At 44.9% G+C, this 19,373-nt stretch overlaps 2 long non-coding RNA genes across 2 annotated transcripts; both read left to right on the forward strand.

Annotated features, from left to right (window-relative positions):
• The first annotated feature begins 4,890 nt into the window (after positions 1-4,890).
• Positions 4,891-6,319, forward strand: LOC115300889. The gene is made up of 3 exons (XR_003912907.1): positions 4,891-5,014; positions 5,143-5,274; positions 6,284-6,319. It is a non-coding gene; the product is annotated as an uncharacterized LOC115300889 (long non-coding RNA).
• An 83-nt stretch (positions 6,320-6,402) lies between these two features.
• LOC115302940 lies at positions 6,403-19,033 on the forward strand. The gene is made up of 3 exons (XR_003913731.1): positions 6,403-6,438; positions 17,161-17,252; positions 18,918-19,033. It is a non-coding gene; the product is annotated as an uncharacterized LOC115302940 (long non-coding RNA).
• Positions 19,034-19,373: the final 340 nt, after the last annotated feature.

Here is a 19,373-nt window from a genome sequence, read left to right on the forward strand (position 1 = left end):
AAAAGTGAAGGTGTAGCATGGGAACAATGGCACTCTTGTCAAGGTTTATAAATTGGTCATCTCTGGGAAGCTGGGAAAATACTCAGCCTATCACCTCTTTTCCCTATCTTGGGTATATTTCCTTCTACTTCCACAAAGTCAAGCCTGCGATTATTTTCAGTTCCAATATGAACTTGTCACTGTGTGTGGAGTGGAAATAGGTTGGTTGTCAAATAAATACCTGATAAAGTTCATGCCTCACAAACAAGGGGAGTGTTCAGAGAACTTTTCAACACAAATGAGAATTCTATTACGGTGTATTTCCACACACTGTTTATTTCTTTGGTCAGAGTGCAGGCCGTCGCCACCCCTCTCTGGAATTTTGTAGCTGTCTCTAACTTCTCTCCCTTCAATCTGTTCTGCATACAGCATCAGACTGATATGCAGTAGAGCAACTCTAATTAAGCTACTCTCCTACTTTAAGACCCTCAGTGTCTCCCTTCTGCTTCCCCATTTAGTTTTGAGTCCTTAGCTAGGTGTGGAAGACCCTCACAATTTAGTCAAAGCCTGTCATTCTAATCTCATATCCTGCTGTGTCCTCTCCACACAAACATTATGGTCCAGCCACGAGTCTGATTGCTATTCTACAAATCCATTTGTTCAGGAGGTGTAAGTTGCCTTAGCCTTACCTCCTCATCTAGACAATCCCATAAGGCAAGTGATGGATAAGACAATAGCTTCCTGGACCATCTCTCAGGATGTTCATTGCTGTAAGGGCCCTCTGCCCATATAGACACTTGTATTAGTTATATATTGCTACATAACAATTTAACACAAAATTAGCACATTTATGATCTCAGTTGTTGTTGGTCAGGAATCAGCACAGCTTAGCTGGGACCTCTGCTCACGATATCTCTCAAGACTGCATTTAAGATGTTAGCCTCTGCTGGGGTCTAATCTGAAGGCTCAACTGAGGAAGGGTTCACTTCCAAACCTGTTTACATGTTTGTTGACAGGATTCAGTTCCTTTAGGGCTGTTGGACTGAAAACCTCAGCTTCTAGTTGGCCAGAGGCTGCCTCCAGTTTTTTTGCCACATAGGTGTCTCCTGAATATGACACCATTTCATCAAAATCATCAGTGAAAGGAACTAACAATATGAGAGTCAGAATATTTTGTGATCTGATGATAGAACTGACTTTCCCTCAATGTTGTGGTATTCTACTCATTAGAATTAAGCTTTACTCAAAGTGCTTGGGTGGCTCTGTCCGTTAAGCATCCAACTTCAGCTCAGGTCATGATTTCATAGTTCGTGGGTTTGAGCCCCGTATCCAATTCTGTGCTGATGGCTGGAGCCTGCTTTGAACTCTGTGTCTCCCTCTCTCTGCCCCTTTCTCTCTCTCTCTCAAAACCAAATAAATAAACATTAAAAAAAAGAATCAAGCTACTCAAGAGGAAAGGATTATACAAGGGCCATGATTACCTGAAGGTGGGGACTGTTAGAAACTGCCTACTACAATACTTGTTGAAAATCTACCATCCCTTCAAAACTTGAACCAAATCCTATCTCTCAGAGATCTTTCCATATTTCTTGTTAAATAATTCTCTCTCACTTGTAATATCAGCTCCCAACTGCTTTATTTGTCCTTCTGGAGGAACACAGACGTCAAAGACTGTCTTTACCACCATTACAGGTCCCAGAAGGACAGGAACCATGTCTGTTTCTGCCTTTGAATTTCACACAGCCTACTTGAGCAGAGTAGATGCTCAGCAAATGTTTGTTGAAAGCAATTGGCCAACTCTTCTGCTCCTTTAGAAAGAGCCTTGGGGTGCCTGAGTGGCTCAGTTGGTTAAGCGGCTGACTTTGGCTCAGGTCATGATTTCACGGTTCATGCTGACATTGTGTCACATTGTGCTGACAGCTCAGAGCCTGGAGCCAGCTTCAGATTCTGTGTCTCCCTTTCTCTCTGCCCCTCCTCCACTCATGCTCTGTTTCTCTCTGTCTCAATAATAAATAAAAACATTAAAAAAAATTTTAAAGAAATAGCCTTCGATGTCAAATGTAGAAAATAATTCACCAAGTGTGGGTGTTAATTTTGAGTGACAAGGGAATATATGCTTTTTTTGGATGTTACAAAATCCACCATTTCTGATGGGTTAAAAGATAGGAATTTATCATCAACTAGAGCAACTAAGTTTCTCTGCAGATATTCACGTTGACCATATGTCAAAATCAACAAGTTCATAATAAAAAGTCATAAATAACATTTACTGTGTCAAGAACTCTGTTTATCTGCTTTATACCACTCAATATTCACGTTGACCATATGTCAAAATCAACAACTTCATAATAAAAAGTCATAAATAACATTTACTGTGTCAAGAACTCTGTTTATCTGCTTTATACCACTCAATTTTCACAATAGCCCTACCATGTTGGTGTAGCATCTCCGTTCCATAGAAGAGAAAGGTCAGACAAAGAGGCAGGTAACCTGACCAAAATAGCAGTCTGATCACAAAGGCTGTGGCTCTCCTGCATGCCTCCTACAAATAATTTCTTTTTTCTGATTATGACAGAAAAGTCTGCAATTTTATTACAGGGAACATAAAATTGCATTGAGCTGGTTCTGAAGTGTAGTTTTGTGAACAGCACTTTGGTCTGCTTATCAAGAGAGCTGGATCTTTGTCTCAGTTATGCCCCAAACTTGGAATATAACCTTGGAAAAGTCACTTACCTTGTGAAGGTCCCAATTTTCTCATCTGAAAACAGATGCAAACTAGGTGATACCTAAGGTTCAGGGCAATTTTAACAGCATATAAGATTTCATATGAACCATTATGGATATTTTAATTTATGTTGCTAAAATATATATTAAAATCTGACCCATTTCTACTTCTGTAAAAAATTCATCTTTAGGGGCACCTGGTGACTCAGTTGGTTTAGCAACTGACTCTTGACTTTGGCTTAGGTCATGATCCCAGGGTCATGGGATCAAGCCCCACTTTGGGCTCTGCACTGAGCCTGGAGCTTGCTTAAGCTTGCTTAAGCTTGTTTAAGATTCTCTCTCTCTCTCTCTCTCTCTCTCTCTCTTTCAAATAAAATAAAATAAAATCTTAAAAAAAACTTTTTACAGAGGGAGAAACATTTCAAAGCATCACCACAGAATAGAGAGAATAAGCTTCAGTTATGTAATTTGGGACACTTTTTTAATGAGGTCGTTTTTAGAAAGTCTTGTCAATAAGTCATAATAGACTGTGTTCTCTATTATAGACTCGGAGGTTCCATTATAGATCATTTAGAAAGATTAAAAAACATTCTGTCCAGGGGGACTTGGTTCTCAGAGCATCTAGGATATCACATTAAGCATCTGAAATACTCATTTTCAGTTTCTTACGGTGCATTAATGAATCTCCAAAGAACACACTTATTAACACCAACATATGCTGAGGGATAATGGACCTAATCCACATTTTCATCTGTCTCTCTCTCCCTGTGAATAAAGAGAAAAGGAAAATAAAGATGAAGGTGTTTCCCGCTCGAGACTCTCATGTTCATGGTTGTGTGGTAGGGGCATGTGTAGTGGGGCAGACTGAACACTGATCCTGGGATCAAGTACCTGGAGTTCAAGCCCCAACTACCGCTCACCTTGTATAAACCACCTGATCCTCTCTAGGCCTCCATTTCTCTGTTTTTAAAATAGACCAGATCAGCGGTTTTCAAAATTTGCATCCTAGAGCTCTAGACATTTATTAGTGCCTCTGTGGACTCAGTTGGGTGATAACTCAATGAAAGGGTTTCTCAGCATTACATATATTTTTTTTTGTTAGAAAATCACAGGGCTCATTGAACTAGAGTCTTTTATAGTTACTTAGGTTTTGGAAGTGATAGAAAAAAATTAATGACTTTAGTTAACATTTTTTTAAAATTTATAACTTTTAAAAATTCTGAAATATATGTATTCTTTGCTGGCTAAAATAATGTGTGGATTGGTAACATATTGTCATATTGAGCCTCTCTGGTGCCTCTGTCAATGTCAGAATTCTTCAGGACAAATATGGTCAGATGGAGCTGGAAGAAACCAGAAGAGGTTCATTTAAAAGCAAAACCAAGGTTCAGAGGTCCTACAACAGAGGGGTGCAGGTGTCAGATTTTCGGGTTCTCAGTCTATGATAGTGTGATCCCATACTCCTTGCATTGCCTTTCTCCATCCTGTAACATCTATGGTCTTCACCTTACCTGTGGGCATCATACCATTCTTCCCAAATTGTAAGATCCTGGAGGATCAGAACTCTTCTATTACAGCTTAGGTGGGTTTCTGCATGCCGTCTTCTGACAGTGCTGGAGACATTTGTCATCATCAGTAGTAGTAGAAGAAGGAGAAGAAGAAGAAGGAGGAGGAGGAGGAGGAGGAGGAGGAGGAGGAGGAGGAGGAGAAGAAGAAGAAGAAGAAGAAGAAGAAGAAGAAGAAGACGACTTTATGAAAATAAATCATGGTTTCCTTTCCTTTAGTGAGAAACTCCCTAAACTGGAACCTATCTCCACAAATTATGGAACACACGTACTGAGGTGTCATCTTCTGCTGAAAACAATGATTCTTATAAGTTTTCCTGACTAAAGATTTAAATTGGGCTGTCCATCACCTTGATGTCAAGCAACTTATCCTATGCTTAGCCCCAGATGGAGATACTGCAAAAGAAAGCAAACATCTTCTCTCTGAAGGTGAGCAGGGCTGTTTTGTCACCTAGGTTTTGTCTTTTAATTCAGTCATCTGTCACACATGCAGTAAGAACTCACTGTATGCCAGACACCATGGAGTGTGTGGGTAGTGTAGTGATGAGGAAAGCATGGACCCTCCCTGCATTAATTTTCCATCCTTTTCAGAACAAATTTTCATAGACTCCGTGGCCTAAAACAACACACATTTTATTATCTCCATTTCTGAGGTCAGAAGTTGAGCACTGGGCTAAAATCAAGTGTCAGTGAGGATGCATTCCTGTGGGGGCTCTGGAGAGGATTCCACTTCTGCACTTATTCAGGTTTTTGGCCTCTTTGGTTCCTTATGCTTGTAAGACTGTGGTTCCCATTTCCTTGCTGAACATCAACTAGAGGCCTTCCTTTGCTCCTAGAGTTTCCTAAGTTTTGCATGTGGTCCCCTACATTTCAGAGCCAGCATCAGCATAGAAATAAATGGCATCTAAATTGAAAAGGAAGAAGTAAAACTTTCATTATATGCAGATGACATGAGACTGTATATATAGGAAACCTGAAAGACTCCACCAAAAAACTACTAAAACTGGTAAGTAAATTCAGTAAAATTACAGGATACAAAAACCAATGTATAAAATCTGTTGCATCTTGATACAATAGTAATGAAGCAGCAAAAAGAGAAATTAAGGGGCACTGGGGTGGCTCAGTTGGTTAAGCATCTGGCTTTGACTCAGGTCATGTTGTCATGGTTTGTGGGTTTGAGCCCCATGTCAGGCTATGTGCTGACAGCTCAGAGCCTGGAGCTTGCTTCAGATTCTGTATCTCCCTCTCTCTCTGACCCTCTCCTGTTTGCACTGTCTCTTTCTGTCTCTCAAAAATAAATAAAAAACATTAAAATTTTTTAAAAAAGATAAATTAAGAAAAAATGTGTTTACATTACACCAATACCAATAAAATATCTAGGAATAGACTTAACCATGAGGGGGAGATCTGTACTCTGAAAACTATAAAACATTAATGAAAGACATTGAAATAACACAAAGAAATAGAAAGACATTCCATGCTCATAGATTGGAAGAACAAATATTATTAAAATGTCTATACTACTCAAAGCAACCTGCAGGTTTAATACAATCCCTGTCAAAACACCAATAGTATTTTTCACAGAACTAGAACAAACAATCCTAAAATTTGTATGGAACCACAAAAGAGCCCAAATAGCCAAAGCAATCCTCAAAACAAAATTCCAGGTTTCAAGTTATACCACAAAGCTGTAGTCATCAAAACATATGGTTCTGGCATAAAAATAGACACATAGATCAATAGAATAGAACAGAAAACAGAAATAAACCCATCATTATATGATCAATTATTCTTTGACAAAGGAATATGCAATGAAAAAAAAAAGAGTCTCTTCAGCAAATGGTGTTGGGAAAACTGGATAGCTACATGCAAAAGCATGAAACTGAGATGCTTTCTTACGCCAAATACAAAAATAAGCCCAAAATAGATTAAAAACCTAAATGCAAACCACTAAAATCCTAGAAGAGAGCACAGGCAGTAATTTCTCTGACATCAGCTGTGGCAATATTTTCTAGATATGTTTCCTGAGGCAAGGAAAACAAAAGCAAAAATAAGCTGTTGGGACTACATCAAAATAAAAAGTTTCTGCACAGTGAAGAAAACAGTAAACAAAACTAAAAGGCAACCCACTGAATGGAGAAGAGATTTGCAAATGACATACCTGATAAAGGTTAGTATCCAAAAATATATAAACAACTGATAAAACTCAACACCCAAAAAAGAAATAATCCAATTAAAAGAGCAGAACACATGTCTCCAAAGAAGACATCCTGATGGCCAATAGACATATAAAAAGATGCTCAACATCACTCATCATCAGGGAAATGCAAATCAAGACTACAATGAGATGTCACCTCACACCTGTCAAAAATAAGAAACACAAGAAACAACAAGTGTTAGTAAGTACATAGAGACAAAGAAACCCTCATGCCCTGTTGGTGAGAATGCAAACTGGTGCAGCCATTGTGGAAAATAGTATGGAAGTTCTTCAGAAAATAAAAAAACAGAACTACCCTACAATCCAGTAATTGCACTACTGGGTATTTACTAAACAAAAAATATACTAGTTCAAAGGGATGCATGCACCCCTGTGTTTATTGTAGCATTATTTACAATAGCCAAACTATGGAAGCAGCAGAAGTGTCTGTTGATAGATGAATAGATAAAGAATATGTGGTGTACACACACACACACACACACGCACGCACGCACGCATGCACGCACATGCACACGTGCACACACACACACCATGGAATACTTTTCAGCCATAAAAAGGAATGAAATCTTGCCATTTGCAACAATATGGATAGACCTAGAGTATAAGACTAAGCAAAGTCAGTCAATCAGAGAAAGACAGATCCCATATGATTTCATTCATATGTGAAATTTGAGAAACATATTAGAAAAGAATAAAGGAGAGAGAGAGAGAGAGAGAGACAACAAACTGATGGTTACCAGAGGGGAGAGGGGTAGAAGGATGGGGGAAATAGGAGCTAGGAATTAAAGAGTACGCTTATCATGATGCATAAATGAAAACAACAACAATGACAAAACAACAAAAGCAACAGCATGCCAAATCCATCTCTACTTGGACTCTCCCCGACTTCTCCCTCTGCCTCATCTGTCAAGTTCGAGCCAGAGAAGTTTTCTCTGCTTTTAAGGGCTCATGTGATTAGATTGGGACCACACCCATATTCCAAGATAATTTATTTAAAAATCCCTAACCTCAGATACATCTGCAGAATCTTTTCACAACAATACCTAGATTCATGTTTGACTAAATAACCAGGAGTTGGGGATTCTGGGGGGATATCATGGCTAATTTTTATGTCTGGTTGACTGGGTTACAGGTGCCTAGATATTTGGTAGAACATGATTTGGGGTGGGTCTCTGACAGTGTTTCTGGATATTAGTAACATTTGAATTGATAGACTGAATAAAGCAGATTGCTCTCTTCAATGTGGGTGGGTCTCATCTAATCAGCTGAAGGCCTGAAAAGAACAAAAAGGCTGCCCCTTCCGTGAATAAGAGAATTCTTCCTACCTGATTGCCTTCAGAGATAGGACATTTGTTTTTTTCCTGCTTTTAGACTTGAACTGACACATTAGCTCTTCTGAGTTCTCGAATTTGCCTGGTTGGCATTCAGACTAGAACCACATCACTAGTTCCCCTGGGTCTCCAGTTTGCTGATTGTAGATTTTGGGACTCGTCAGCTCCTATAACTGTGTGGACGAATTCCTTATAATATATTGCCATCTATCTATCTATCTATCTATCTATCTATCTATCTATCTATCTATATTTTGTTGGTTCTGTTTCTCTAGAGAACTCTGACTAACATGGGCGATCATCTTTGAACACACCCCCTCTGAGAGCTCAATCTCTCCTAGAACCAGACCTTCCACCAGGGGTTGCAAACTTAAATGCCTTTAGGTCAGGGCAAGGAATTATGGGAGCAGATGTAATGCAATAGGGCAGTGGTAGGGTCTGTGGGAAACTAGAATGCACAAGCCCCATCTGAAGACATTCAAGTTCGAGTGTTCGAAAATCACAGTGCTGGCCAAATAAAATATATCTGTAGCCACATATGGTCAAGTGGCCTAGAGTGTTCAGCACATTGAAACAATGTCTAGAGACATGCTGGAGAACCACGCACACACAAAGCAAGGCTGGAGAGTGCTTTCACAGAAAATAGCCACCTGTATTGATATCTGTTTCTGTATCTACCTGGATAGTTAATTATAAATTCTTCAGGCCAAATAGGCGGAAAGCACTGCAGATGGAAAGAACAGCATAAGCAAAGGTCCAGAGTCCTGACAGTGGCCATGCCTGCTGTGTGGGGGACAGGACAGGAGCATGGGGACCCCGGCAGCTCAGGCAGCTCAGGGGAAGGTGGAAGAGCTGTGCTATTAGGAGATCACCTGTGTTGCCCCCACACTCCTGAGACTGATGTCAAGTTCAAGCAGGCCTGGGTTGAGAGCCTCAGATCAGCCAAAGATCCATTTCACTTTCTATCAAGGGAGCTCATTGTGAGGACTAAGAGGAACATGACCAGCATCCCAATGAAGATCTTGCCTCCTTTTGTTCACAGCAGGCAAGCTGACCAGCACACAGGGCCCCAGGCTGGGGGAGCTGGCCCTTGGGGACCTCGACACCTGTCTTCTCCCATCTTACTCTTTCTCCCAATGAACACCCCTCACCATTAATGACCTAGTTCCTTTGATCGAATGCCTGATGCTCAGGAAAGGCGGCAGCACACCCAGGTGCTGGGAGGCAGCTCCTACAGGAGAAAGGACCCACTTGGCACTCAGGGCCTGAGAGCTGGGTCCAGCTCCACCCTTTCCCAGCTGCCTTCCTAGGATCACAGTCCCTTCCTGGTCCCAGTTCCTATCTCCTAAGGAATGGCGGCCTGGCTTTGGTTACGCTGACCAGGTTCCCAAGTTCTACGGTGACTCTAAGGGCAAGTCCAGGCTTCTCTAGATTTTTGGGCAGAGAACAATTTTTTTTTTTTTTTTTGCTACTCCATACAACCTAAAGCCTGTAGAGGCAGCACAAGTGAGAGTGGGAAATTGCAGGAAGAGGGCTGGATTTCACTTTTGGCTAATGTTGGGGTTTGGAGGGGTTGGTAAATAATACCTTTTTCTTCCCCAACCAAGTTCAGAACACGTTACAAGATAAAAGGCAGGCAGGGGGAGATGCAAATACACCTTAGCTGAGAAAATCAAGGTCAAGGCAAGGGGCTCAGGTGTTTGGGGTCCCTAAAATATTACCTCTGACTTAGACAACTATGCCTACCCAGGAGCTGGCTCTGAAAGGATCCAGAGCCCCTGACTGAGCCCAGAATGGCTGGTTCCTTCTCCAGATTCCCTGTCAGGGAAATGCTGCCTTCCTCCCCGAGGCGGCTTGGATGAGTAAGAGGAGACGCAGAGAGTGCCACCTTAGTGGGGGTCCCTCCACATAGAGACACAAGGAGTGGGGAAAACAATCCCCCAAAGAGCGAGTAATAATAATGGTATTAATAATAATAGATAGCACATATTGATTACTTAATGCGCCAGGCTCTGAAAGCATGCTATCTTGATTCCTCAAGGCAATTTCATAAGGTAGATGATGGAGAAACTGTGGAGCCACTGGCCCCAAGGTCGCACACCTGTGAGCGGCAGGTTTTCTGAAGTACGTTCCTTCCAAAGCACCTGTTCCAGACCAGCTCTCTCTTCACAGCTGTGGGACTGGAGGCGAGGCTTAGGACCATTGGCCTCGTGGGCCTCATCTATAGAAAGAGAGTCACAGGAATATGGGTCACACGGGATTTTGATGACACTTGTGCACCAGGAAGCACTTCTATTTTGAACTTAACCAGGAGGTGGAGACTGGATAATGGAGGAGCAGGAGTAAGAGGTAGAGTCAGCCAGGAAACCTGAATTCCGCATAGTACAAAAGGAGTAACGTCTGCATCGCATAGTCCACACCTACAGCATAGGATTCTTGGGATCACAGCGACTCTGTGGAATGTCTACTGGCCATTATCTGGTGGCAGAAGTTGTTGTATTGCTTTGGGACCTTCTGCCCTGCTTCCCCACTAGGCTCTGAACTGCTCCAGAAAAGACATTCTGTCCCTTCCCTTCGTGTCCCAGAACTATTACAGTGTCTGGGATACAATGGCCGCTTGGTGAATATTAGGTGATGTGGACAGGCTTTCACTTGCTTCCTCCCCACCCGCCCCTGCCCACGCAGCTCAGGCAAGGTCTCCAAGCTATGTGCTTGCTTAGCACCCTGGATTTCCGCTTACAAAAGTACTTGTCACACTTGTAATAGATTGCTGAAGTGTGTGCTTTCCTGGCCAGGTTGTCCACACCACTAATGGAGGTCTGCGTCTTTTCTAGTCACCACTGACCCCCACCCTTGGCACATGCTGGGAATATGGTGCTCACTCATTGGACATCTATAGGAGGGATGAAGGAGAAAGTGAAGGAGCCAGTGGCCTGGTGCAATTCCGAGCATGTCCTACAGAGGGCGCACTGCTTTGTAGCCCATAAAGGTCACGTGCATTTTGTCTTATAAACTTTTCAGCAATGAATGGATAAAGATGTGGTTTATATATGCAGTGGAATACTACTTGGTAATGAGCAAGAATGAAATCTTCCCACTTGCAGCACCGTGGTTGGAACTGGAGGGTATTATGCTGAATTAAATAAGTCAGTCGGAGAAAGACAAGATGTTTTCACTCATGTGGAATTTGAGAAACAACAGAAAACCACGGGGGAAGGGAAGAGGAAAAAATAGTTACAAACAGAGACGGAGGGAGGCAAACCATAAGAGTCTTAAATACCGAGAACAAACGGAGGGTAGATGTGGGTGGGGGAGAGAGGAAAATGGGTGATGGGCACTGAGGAGGGCACTTGTTGGGGTGAGCACTGGGTGTTGTATGTAAGCGATGAATCATGGGAATCTACCCCCAAGACCAAGAGCACACTTTACACACTGTATGTTAGCCAATTTGACAATAAATTATATTTTTTACTTTTCTTTAAAAATAAAAAATAATAAAATGTATATAAAAAAGCTTTCAGAGTAAAACTTCCATCTTACAGAGGGGCTCCTGCCACCGGGCATGGGCTTTAAGTAATTCCCTATATGCCAGTCTCATTTGAAGCTGCCCACGCCCTAGAGCTGACCTCCCAGCAGGGCTGGGCCAGGAAGACAGCCCTATTAGAACTAAAAAGCCATTTCTGCATTTTGAAGACTTAGGTGCAGCCCAGTCTGGCATTTGATGATGTCCCTTTATTCATGGGGACTTCCCATTTTTTAATCGGGCATTAGAGATGGTGGCACTCACACTGGCATGGAAATCCTAGTTCTGGGCTCACTCGTAGACAACTTTGCACGAGAGGCTTTCCTCATTCATTCATTCATTCGTTCGTTCACTCGCTGCACTTATTAAACAAACTTTGTCTGAGCCAAGCCCTTGCCGGGAGGGAGCTTAGAGCAGAGACGGGGAAGATAGACAGGAAGCAGACATTTCGATGCCAGCGCTAGGTAGGGACGTGTGGGGGTGACACAGGGGCACGGAGGAGGAGCGCTGACACTCTGCCAGGGGTGGGTTGGGACACATCCAAGAACAGGTGGCCTCCAAGCTGAGGCTGGAAGGTGAGCGGACAGGTGCAGCGATGGAGCAGGATGGCCGGCAAGAGTGAAGGCAAGGAGTCTGGAAGGAGCTATTCTTCTGGGAGAACCATGGCCGGTGTGGTTAAAGCACAGGACCTTTGTGCAGGGCCCGGACAAGCAGGGGGCCTGGGGACCAGCAGAGGAGGCCACCCCACATCCTGGTGGCAAAAAGAAGCTTTTGCAGGATTTTAACCAAGGGCGTGGCAAGGTCAGATCAGGTCCTTTGAAAAGATCACTCTTGACCACATGGAGACGAGACTGGGGAGGGGGGCGGGGACAGACTGGCATCGGGAGACCCCTGTCACGCAGAAGGGGAGACCTTTCCCGGCTGAAATGTTCAAGGCTGGGAGAAGATGGCCGTTTGGTTCCCTTTGGCCCCTGAAATCCTGTTTTCTGCACAGATGGATACACCCGAGTCCTTCAGAGTGAGCAGAGGCTATCAGTAACATTTCACACCAGGGGATAAAAGGTTTCAGCAAGCCGGGGTCTAAAAATACCACGATTTCACTAGGGCTGCCTGTCCCACACTCCTTCAGTGAGCCTGACGGGGTGCCTACAGACTGGCGTCAGCACCTGCCTCCAGCAGCAGTTAAGAATAGGCTGGAGGAGACAATCAAGAATGGAAAGTGTCACTCACTTTGCCTGACAGGCGTCCTGCTTGGGAAACTTGACTCCAGCAAAGCGTCCAAAGACAGGCGGACTCAGACTAAGAAGCCTGACTGGAGCCGGCCAGATTTTCCACAGAGGCAGGGGCTGCTTCCAGAAAACAGTCCTTGTATGGCCTCTGTGGAACCCACCCGCACTGGTAATGCCAATGGCGTGGGAAGGAACGCTCTCTGTTCCTGACCCGTGTGCCCACACTCAGGAAGACTTGGTTCTGCCCCGAGGCAGGGTGGAGGCGAAGGGGCCAGCTGTGAGAAGGGCAACGAGTCCTTAATAGGCAAGTTTACTGGACAGAGAGGGCAGCGTTGGAGACACTCCAAGTCAGAGCCGGGGTGACCTGACGCCGGTGTTCTGGACCCGGGCTTGAGCACTGCTCCTCCATGGCTGGGGACTTTTCTGATGTCAGAGGACACAGAGTGTAGAAGCGGTCTTGGTGGCATGGAGATGAGGCTGGTAGGACGTGCACAAACCAGGGACCCCCAAGTCCTTCCATACATGGAGTACTGGAAGCATTCGGCTCTACAACCACCTGCGCCTGAGTGTGTGTGTGTGTGTGTGTGTGTGTGTGTGTGTGTCTGTGAGAGAGAGAGAGAGAGAGAGAGAGAGAGAGAGAGATTTTTTCATTTTATTTGTTTTAATTTTTATTTATTTTTGAGAGACAGAGAGAGACAGCATGAGCAGGGGAGGGGCATAGAGAGAGGGAGACACAGAATCTGAAACAGGCTCCAGGCTCTGAGCTAGTGGTCAGCACAGAGCCCGACGCGGGGCTCGAACCCATGAACCACGGTATCATGACCTGAGCCGAAATCGGACGCTTAACCGACTGAGCCACCCAGGCGCCCCTAGTTTTTCATTTTCATTTTAGAAAGAAAGAGAAAGCACAAGCAGGAGAGAGGGGAAGGTGGGGGGGGAGAGAGAGAGAGAGAGAGAGAGAGAGAGAGAGAGAGAATCTCAAGCAGGCTCTAGGCTCAGTGTGGAGCCTGATGCGGGGCTTGAGCCCATGACCCTGGGATCATGACCTGGGCTGAAATCAAGTCGGATCCTCAAACGACTGAGCCCCCCAGGTGTTCCAGTGTCTGTTTATTTTTGAAGCTTGTCAGTTATGTGCAGTTTGGCACTATGTGTGTACATTCTAAAAGCATACCCGATCCTACTATGAATTGTTTAGGTATTTATTCTTTTTTCTTTTAATTTTTTTTACGTCTTTTATTTATTTTTGAGAGACAGAGAGAGAGCGAGCAGGGGAGAGTCAGAGAGAGAGAGGGAGACACAAAATCCGAAGCAGGCTTCAGGCTCTGAACTGTCAGCACAGAGCCCGACATGGGGTTCAAACCCATGAACCGCAAGACCATGACCTGAGCTGAAGCCTGACGCTTAACCAACTGAGCCCCCCACGCCTCCCAGGTACTTATTTTTAAGTGACAAAAGTACAAAAATATGTCTAGAACGGCTCTGTGCCAACTTCAATGCAGAGGGAACTTTCAGGCAAAAGTTTTGTGGCATTTCCAATATTTTTCGTTGGCACAAACACTCTATGATGTTGTTTTTACTTTTCTCTGTGTGTTTCAAGTGGTTCCTCATTCAGCACGAAGATGTAAAGATGGAAATCCTCCTCAGCAGGAACAGCGGGAGCGCTTTCCTGAGGGCAGTCCAGCCTCCGGCCCGTCGGGCTGCCCTCCCACCGTGCCCCAGCTCCCTGTATTTCCACAGCCTTATTTCCACAAGTGGCTCTTTCTCTCAGACCAGGTGGCGCCTTAGAATCGAGCCACTTTCTCTGGAAAGACCCCCAATCTGTCACCACCATGCGCCCTTCTGAGTCTGATTGGCGCTGCAGAGATGGGGTCTGATGTCTGCACTGTCACCGACTCTGATCACCCTGCCACCTCTGCCCCGTCCTGGTCCAGTCCCTCTCTGTGGCCCTCGGCCTTCCAGACTCTGCTCTGGGGGTGGAGGGGCCAGAAGCTGCACCTCACAGGGTGTGCTGGGTGGGTGGTCAGGATCGCCCACCTACCTTGGGGTGAGGGCACTCTCTGAGCCTGTCGTCCCACCTTCTTGGCCACCATCCCCCATGTAGACCCCTTCGGTCTGACAGTTCGCCCCTCCCCCTGTTGCCTCTGCTCTCAGGACCCCCCCAGCCCCCACTGTGGGCTCTGCAGCCCCGGCCTGCAGAGCCTGCTCCTCCCCACCCCACCCCCAGCGGCTGTCACTTCCCTACAGGCCCTGCGGCAGAAGGTGCTTGTCCTCACGTCACAGGGTCAGAGGCAGGCCCGGCATTTCTGCTCCACTCCCACTGCCCCTTCTGGATCATCATTTCTGCGGTGTCAGGTACAAACCCGGCTCCTTAGGCACCATATCCTGGGGCCTCTTCTTTCTAACATTTTCTCCGAAGCCCCTGGCTAGCCCTCTTTATTCATGGAGAACTTGGACCCCACGCCATGAATGATTTGGACCATCAGACTGCAAGCTGGTGGACCACAGGCTGAATCAAGCTGGACATGTTTGCTTGTTTTTTTTTTTTAAAGTTTATAAATTTATTTTGTGAGAGAGAGTGAGCATGAGCAGGGGAGGGGCAGAGAAAGAGGAAGAACAAGAATTCCAAGCAGATTCCTCTTTTTGTTTGTTTTATGATAGTAATGTCCAGGGGCACCTGGGTGGCTCAGTCGGTTGAGCATCTGGCTGTTGGATTCAGCTCAGGCTGTGATCTCACGGTTCATGGGATCAAGCCCCATGTCAGACTCTGCACTGTCAGTGTGGAGCCTGCTTGGTATTCTCTCTCCCCCTCTCTCTCTTCCCCTCCCCAACTCATGCTTGCTCTCTCTGTGTCTCTCAATAAAATAAATAAACTTAAAACAATAAAATAGCAATGTCCGCCATAAGAAAATACCATAGACCAGGAGGCTTAGGCAGCAGACATGTATGTTTTCACAGCTCTGGGGGCTGGCCGTCCAAGATCGAGGTGCCAGTGTGTCCAGCACCTGGTGAGAGGTCTCGTGGTGGGCAGATGGCTGCCTTCTTGCTGTGTGCTCAGGTGGGCCCTTTCTCCATGTGAGATCAGGAAGGAAAAGGAGTGGGAGGGGGACAGAAAGCACTCACTCTGTCTGTTCCTATAAGGACACCAATCCTATTGGATCAGAGCCTGACTCTTATGACCCCAGTAACTTTACTCCATTAGAGTGCCCGTCTCAAATAGAGCCACACTGGAGGTTGCGCTTCGGCATGTGAATTGGGGAGCACGCAAACATTTGATCCATAACAGAGCATGAATGCCTTCATGTATTTCCTTTGCCCAGGACTCTGCAGGTCCTTATTCCTTTCTCCTTTCTGCAGCAGACATTGGCACATGTACCACTCCACATGACCTTCCCTCTTGTCCACCTTGGCCACCCAGTTCAGCCACAACCTGGACTGTGTTGTCATCCAGAGTCCTGGACCCCTAAACCAGTGCCCCTCTAGTCACAGCCTTCCAATCTTTTGTCCTGGCCCCACTGGATAAAACACAGAAGTAAACTTCTGAGTCCTGGGTCCTGGGTGACTTTCTAACCAGGAGCATTGACCTGGGTCTGTGCACCACACCTGAGTAAGACTGGCAATTCGGGCCTGCAGCCTAGAAAAGAGCACTAGGAAGAGCACTGGAAAGGGAGTTGGAGAACTGGTGTGGCCAGGAGCAAATCAAGAGCCTCAGTTTTCTCCACCTGTAAATGGGATAATACCAGTTCCTCTCTCCCAGGGTATTGTGGAAATTAAACTGGATGTCTGTGGAAGTATTTTGTAAGCAGCTGGCACTGAGCACAGAGAGTCACTTGTTACTTGGAAGGACACATGTCCCCCTAATGGATGATGGAGAAATACCATCACCTTACACAGATGTATTAATTAGGCTTCTCCAAAGAAACAGTACCAATCTGATGTGCAGTTCAGTCCTAAAGCCACAGGTTCAAGGCCCAAGAAGAGTCAGTGATTCTGTTTAAGTCTTAAGTCAGAAAAGACAAATGGTTCAGCTCACTGGCCCAGCCCGTGGAGTCCCCTCCTATTCAGCCTCTTCTCAGATCTTCAACATGTTAGACAAGGCCCACCCACGCTGGAAGAGAAATCTGCTTCTCTCTGTCTGCTGATTCAAATGTTACTCTCATCCAGAAATGCCTTCACTGACCCACCCAGAGTCGTGTTTGGCCAAATGTCTGAGCACCCTGTGTCCTAGTCAAGTTGACACATAAAATTAATTATTATGACAGAGGATATGGAATTTCCAAGGTCAGTAGTTTCCTCTCCTTCTTGCACACAGATGAGACTCATGGTCATTTGAACACTCCTGCAAGGGGGCTTTGTCCTCCATAGCCTTGGACTTGAGTTACTTTCAGGGATGGCAGAACCAGTGGGCTTACATCAGCAAAGTAAAAGTGTTTGGAAAAATGGAAAGTGTCATAGACAGAGCTAGTGGCATTGGTGTCAAACTTTAGAACAAGTTCAAATTGGCTCAGATCAATCATTATTTTCTGAGAACCATTAGAAACTGAATAGAGATGATGGTCTCGGGGTCCCTAATGCATCCTGATTTCATATGCAGCATGAGTTTTCCTAAGAGCATGTTGACAATGTGACCGTGGGCCTCTCCCTGAGACTTGATGTCCCCATCTGAAAAAGAAGGCTCCAGACAAGGTAAGCATGTGCAGCATCACTGGAAGCTGCAGCCCAAAACTCCGTAGTTGAACTCCTTACCTCTCTCAGCCTTGGTTTTCCAGTGGGTAAATGAAATGATAATCATCATTCCCTTCAAATTTGTTGTGAGTAGTCACGAGTTAGTGTCACAAAGATGCTCGGTGCCCAAGACAGAGGTGCCCAGTGGAACTTTATAGGTGTCACTTACTCATGAATCTGTACACTCATTAAACGTGCATTTCCTGAGGGGCTCCGATGAGCAGGGGCTGTGTTGGGGGCTAGGACAACAAAAGCAAATAAAGGAAGAGTCCAAGTCCCCCACTGAGAGCTCTCCCCGGCAATGCGGAACCAAGCCAATACTCAATACTCAATACTCCCATATGGCCAATCAAATGGGAGGTAAAGGAGCTGCAGTGGGACAGGGGAAGGGTGCCAAGTTCACCCTGGGACTAGAGGAATAGGTGACCCCTCCTGGGAGAAATGGCCCTAGATCTGAATCTCCAGAATGAATAGAAGTGTAGGACCTAAAAATATTACATTTAATGTCCTGTCTTGTTTCTTCTTCTACTTGTGCTTAGATGACCAAGACTTCTTTTCCCTGAGCAATCTAATTTCAGACACTCAATGTGCTTAATACAAGCCCAGGATCCACTCAGACTTATGTTGCATCAGCTTATGTTGCATCCATTTTAATCTGGTCTTGTCTTGGTCTCTACGGGTGCGTGGAGAATGAAGAAGTAGGAAGCCAGAAGGAATGCCTCTCCTCAAATATCAAAATGCATTCCAGATGGATTACAGAAGTAATGTAAATGTGAGCAAAATCAATATGACACTGGAAGAAGTAGAAATGAATATTTATCAAATATCTGGGGGAGGAAAGACTTGCAAAGTAGAGCAGTAACAGAAAAATAAAAGCCCAAGGGAAAACAATGGGCAGAAGGGACTCCAGCAAAATTTGAAATTTCAAAAAAAGAGATGTGGAGAGTAGAGGAGAGAAAATACATGGGAATGATGTGTGCAGCGAAGAATTACTATATAAAGAATTCAGACCCACTAATAGAAAACTGTTCTACAGTTAAATGAATAAAGGATGCTATTTCCAAAAGAGAAAAAAAACACAATTCGTAGGGAAACATGGGAAAATGCACTTCTCTGTAGTAACAAGGAACATGTAAGCAGAGACAGGGCTGAGCTGCCATCCACTGTAGCAATGCTATTAAAGCAAGAAAATTCCAGGGGCACTGGGTGGCTCAGTAGGTTAAGCATCCGGCTTCGGCTCAGGTCATGATCTCACAGTCTGTGGGTTCGAGCCCCGCATCAGGCTCTATGTTGACCACTAGCTCAGAGCCTGGAGCTTGCTTCAGATTCTGTATCTCCTTCTCTCTCTGGTCCTCCCCTGCTCAAACTGTCTCTCTATGTCTCTCAAAAATAAATAAAAAATATTAAAAAAAAAAAAAACAAACAAGACAATTCCAGGCTGGCAAGGGATGGAGCTTAAAGCTTTCTGGTCCTTTGTCAGTGGTCTTACTTGCCCCACTCCAGTGGGAGTGCATCGTCTGGTGGTACAACTTGCTTATTTTTATTAAGGTCCTTGATAAACACAAATATATTGACAGCTTTAAATAATGGCAAGAAGTAGCCAATAATGTTTCTCTTGAGTTCTAGGGCTAAGTCAAGGAAGATAGAAGGACTTCTCAAGGTCATTCACGTATTCCTTTACCATTCAACAATTGTTCATTGAGCACCTGTGATGTGCAAGGCAGAGAGCTGCAGGCTCTGCTGATACAGCCATGAAACAATGGTCAATGTCTCCCAGCTGGCTGGCCCTCTTTCCAACTAGAGTGCTGTCCAGAGAACTTCAAAGGGTATGAGAGTGGGTCATTAGAGTCTTTTCTCCAACATCTGAAAGAGGAAGAGGGCACTTACCATGCAGAGCCCAGAGCCCGATCATTAGAGTCTCTCAGTAGTTTAGGATGGCACAAGGATCTTAGGGATATTCACCTAAAGAGAGGGCAGCCACTGTGTTAGGATTTGGAGACCAATGACCTGGATTCTGGGCTTGACCTGGCTCCTTTCTGGCTGTGGGCTCTTGAGAGAGTCACTAACCCTGTGGCTGTGCCC

The sequence above is a fragment of the Suricata suricatta genome, chromosome 9 (genome assembly GCF_006229205.1).
Source record: "Suricata suricatta isolate VVHF042 chromosome 9, meerkat_22Aug2017_6uvM2_HiC, whole genome shotgun sequence".
NCBI classification, from domain to species: Eukaryota; Metazoa; Chordata; class Mammalia; order Carnivora; family Herpestidae; genus Suricata; species Suricata suricatta.